The sequence below is a fragment of the Motacilla alba genome, chromosome 1A (genome assembly GCF_015832195.1).
Source record: "Motacilla alba alba isolate MOTALB_02 chromosome 1A, Motacilla_alba_V1.0_pri, whole genome shotgun sequence".
Classification (NCBI taxonomy): domain Eukaryota; kingdom Metazoa; phylum Chordata; class Aves; order Passeriformes; family Motacillidae; genus Motacilla; species Motacilla alba.
The window spans coordinates 14,535,872-14,540,678 of record NC_052031.1 but is presented as its reverse complement, the minus strand read 5'-3'; positions in this window follow the sequence as shown (position 1 = coordinate 14,540,678).

Sequence of the window (4,807 nt, the reverse complement as noted above, 5' to 3'; positions counted from 1 at the left end):
GGTGGGAGTGGCTGGAAAGGGGGTGGGGGAGGAGAAAGTCATGGGGGTTGAGAGGTGAGGGCTGGGAAGATTAGAAAGGAAACGGCATGAGGGAGGGGCAGCGAAGGGACGACGAAGGCGGACAGCGGCGGCCGCAGGGCCTGCGGCGGCGGCCGTGAGGGGCGCGGGCCCCGGCGCCTTGGAGCGGGACGGGGCGGGAGCGGCCTCGGCCAATGAGGAGGATCCACGCTCCGGGAGCCGGGAGGAGGCGGAGGGAGCCCCGCCCGGCACGGCCCGGGGCACGCCCGAGGCAACGGGTGCCGGTCCGGAGCCGGGGGAGCGGGAGCGCAGTGCCGCACCGCGGGTGCTCACTGCCGCGGGGTTTGCTCACGGGCTGCCATTTTCCTCGTCTGTCTAGCTGCTGTCAATAAAAATAAGCTGTTGATGAAAGACTTGGTCTCTCTAATCTCCAACATCAGTTTTCCAACTCAACCCGACTTCTGGTCTTCTGAGAGACCCTTTTTCAAATTATCCTAGTGAAGATTTCTTGTCATAGGGTCTCAGAAGAGGAACAGTCCTGCTCACTGAAAGCAGGACAATGTTTAAACTACTGAGGCAATCTGAAGCAATCCCATTCCCCATTAATTCATCGTGTAAACAGAATGGCTTTGTTCTACATAGTTGTCACTGTTTTCATACATAATTACCACTACAGTTTTTTTAAATGATTAATTAATCCTAATTCTTATATTGAATATTTCTGTGACTTGGGTACCATTTAAGATGCAATTGTATATTGCATATATACAGCTGCATTGCATATATACAGCACATAAATATATATATATATTTATATTGCAGCAAATACAGCTGTTTCATGAAGCTCATGGGGAGCTCACAAGTCAGCTGAGGTAAGAAAGGTGTTGTGTTGCAGCAAAGTACTGCGAAAGCCGTGGTTGAAAAATGTTACAGTGTAATCTTCCTGGGCTTTTGTCCTTTTTCTAGGAGTTTAAATTGTTTGGTGCAGACAGATAACTGACTCGAAGTTGTGTCTTTCATTCAGCAGAGATCTGCTGTATGCTGTTGATGGATTGTATGGTATCTGTGGGGATTGCTCACTGAATTGAATTCCTGTCCAGGTTACAAATGTCAGGTTGTAATAAACCTGATCTTTCACTGCTTGGCTAATTTTGGTAATTAGATCATGATGACAAAACAGAAATATTTTGGTAATTGATTAAGTTGCACAATCCTTCCACATAATATTCTTGAATTGTCTAAATATAGCACAAGGCCATGAGGAGACAAAGACACACTAGCATATGTTGTGACCTTCAGTATTTCTTTTATTTTAATGTTCTATTTTCTGTTCTTTGGAACACAGTTCCAAAACACATGACCATTAATAAACAGGTTAGGTCCTCTGCTACAAGCTTTCTCAGTCCCAGCATAAACTTATTCTTGAAAAATATCACAAGTCTTAAAAACATGTATGGTAGGAGGTATTTGGCCTTCTGCAGGGGCAGTTGGTTGAGAATGGTGTTAGCTGGCATAGTGGAGGGACACGAACCATTTGCCTTGATAGAGGAAAGACATTGCTATTTGGTAACTGCATTAAATACACTAAAGTCTTTCTCAGGGTTTGGGAGACGTCTGGATAAGCCATATGTGAGGTGATGGTGATACTAGGATATTCTAAATAGTATGACATGGTCTTACTAGTATTTTATAAAAAAAAAATTAAAGTTGTTGTGACACCTGTGGTGTTGGAATTATATACTAGTAGTATGCATATAAGGTGATGCTTAGTCAGCAGAAATCAGCTTATTTCCCCCAAGTTATTGTAAACTCTGTATAGTAGGTGCATTTATTTGTTTGGGCTCTGTAAGTGTAATAGACAGGTAGGATTATAAAAGAAAGGCCTTATGAAATCAGGCTTCACTCTGCTAAAATTGCCAAAGCTGGCCTGTAATTTCTTCTAAGGGCAGCTAACAAGCAATTTGCAAGTTCCCATGTGAAGCTTTATTGAGAATGAGAAGTTCATTTAACACAACAATCTATTCTAAGGGTGAAAAACAAATACATCTGTGTGAACAATAAGATTTGTCCCATGAAAACCCACAAAGGAAAAATGTAAACATATCTAGAGAGAGAAAGTTTGATACACATATACAGTAGCCCCTAGTGACCAATGAACTGAGTTTCACTGTATTGCTGACCAATTAAGTTGAACATAGCGCCCTCTGATATTTCCTATAAATGTGAACTTTGTAAATAAAGAATTGGCTTTCTGCATGAGGAAAATGGAGTCTCGGCTGATTTATTCCAACATATAAGAAATTAGACTTTTGAGTTTTCTTGTAAGTTTTTTCCCATGATATTCCAGCAGGCCAAACAAGCTCAAAGGAACTCTTCACAAATTGGTATGAAGGTTTGGCTTTATAAGAATATTATTTTGACTTTTATAATAAAGAACATGAACTCCATATATTTCTGAGGGATTTTAAAATTTATTTTATCATGCTTGTTGCTTTCTGTAACAATTTGAATATGATTGGTGAGAGCTGAACCTTGCAAAAACAAGAATGGTTATTAAGCTTTACCTAGTCAAAGTGTAATCTGGCAATCACCAAGGTTTCAATTAATTTTCAGGACACTTCTGCAAGGCAATCTGAAGGGGTCAGGATACTCTTAAGTGAGGAGCACTTCATCATGGATCTCAGTAGGTCCAATGCATTCTAACTCCTCAAACAGCCACTGTATTTCTGATTTGCCCACTGGGAACAAAGACACTGTAGCCATGTGGGTGGATTGCCCTGGTGCATTTTTAGCCTCTGTTCCTGCATGGCAATACTCTTTTATGAACTGATAGCACATGGCACTTTTTTCATGCCCATCTGTCTAAACCACAACTTTCAGCTACAACTTTGAACATATTCTCTGTAATCTCCTACCCGGTTTCTTCACATCTTCCTTGCCCCATCTATGTCTCTATGATTGCCTGTGGACCTTTTCAAAACATTAAATCTTTTTGCTGCCAGGGTACATGAATCAGCTTCTTGTCTTCGCTCTCCCCAACTTCAGATTGATCCTCACTTCTCCAAAGCTCTGGTCCTTTTCTGTTTTCTGTTTCAGACTACTTACCCTGTGAGATATAGCAGAGACTGTGAAGGGCCTTCTGGCTCAGGGTTCACAGACACCTACTCCCTTGACCCTGCTGCCAGGACCTTGGGGTAATGGTCACAAACTACCTGGTGAGAAAGGACGGGAAGCATGAGAAAACCAATTGTTGTTGAAATGTCCTCCACATAGGTGATCAGCAAGGGAAAGATTGCTTCCTGCCTTCTTCTGATGAAAGGGAACTGCCTCAATAATGGCTTTTGAAAGCAAGAGGCATTTCCTGCTCCAGCTTTGCTGCTGACATTTTCTGTGCTTGGCTGGGTTTCCATCATACCCAGCTGCTCCTTCCTGGTCGTGACAACACTTTCCTTCCATTTGACAAGAGAAGATCAGCAAAGTGAAATAAGACAATCTTTTTTTTTTTCACTTTCTTCCATCTGGTATAATTAAATACTCGAGAGAAAGCAGAGCTTATATATTCTTGATCCTGGGGACGATATATTAATCTGTCCACCGGTTCCCAACTTACTAACATGCAATGTTCTGGCTGTGCTACTGTTATGTTGGTTATATGGTTAGGGTCCATGAAAAAATCTAATTATTATTCTCACTTATGTGTGACTTTTGTGTGATGCTGCCTGTGTTTGCACAGATTTGGATGTTACAGGATAGACACAGTTAAAACTAAACTGCTGATAGTCAACCAGCTATCATTCTGTCATGCTTTTAGGTAATTAGCGTGCATATGTTGGGAGATTTCACAGAATCTCAGAATAGTCTGATTTGGAAGGGACCCAGAAAGATCATCAAGTCCAGCTTTTAAGTAGATGGCCTATATGGAGATTGAACCCACAACTTTGGCATTGAGAGGCATGACAGATTTATCTTTACAAACAAGCTGTGGTTCTGCTGGTAGATAAAATTATCACTGAGAGATAAAAGAAACAATGGGAAGGATTCCACTGATTGATGAATGGAAAAAGATATTTGCCTTTACAAACAAACTGTAGGTTGGCTGATAAATGAAACTGGATATTGAAAGATGAAAGTAACAATGGGAAAACCCCCTAAATTCCATGCTGCTGTCACTGCTGTTGTCCTCCAGTGGACATGATCTCTCTGCTGTTTGCAGTTCTCAAACTGAAACTGTCATCCTTCTGTCTTTCAGGTTCTCCACCTGATGATCTCAATTTCCTAGGGTTCCTTGGGGGGAGCTTGTGGAATTGACTGTTTTTCCTTTGATTCATTTTTAAATTGTGGTCTTTTGGCTTCTGATTTTTTTCTTTATTCACTTCCCCCCCACACACCCCCACCAATAAAACCCCCCAAACATACATCTGACTTCCCAAACAGACCATAGTATGAAAGTTTGTTGCATTAGTAAGAAAATGTTTCTATGCCAGTGGGCCAGGGGTTCCTCAGAGGCCAGAGAGATTTTCTGAGCTCAAGATAATTTCTAAACAACATCAATTCAACCTTTGCAGAAGAATTTACTTTTACCTAGAGAAAGACACTTGGGACAATTTAGGCTGACATGTATGGAAAATCTAATAATGGGGGCATAAAAGAGGACATGGCCACAAATTTGGACAAATAAAAATAGGACAATCTTTTCTTAGCATTTTCAGCAGTACAGAGACCATTAGCAGAATAAGAGCACTGTTATGCCCTATTAAGAGATACTGTGGTGCTAAAAGTTTTCCAGTGA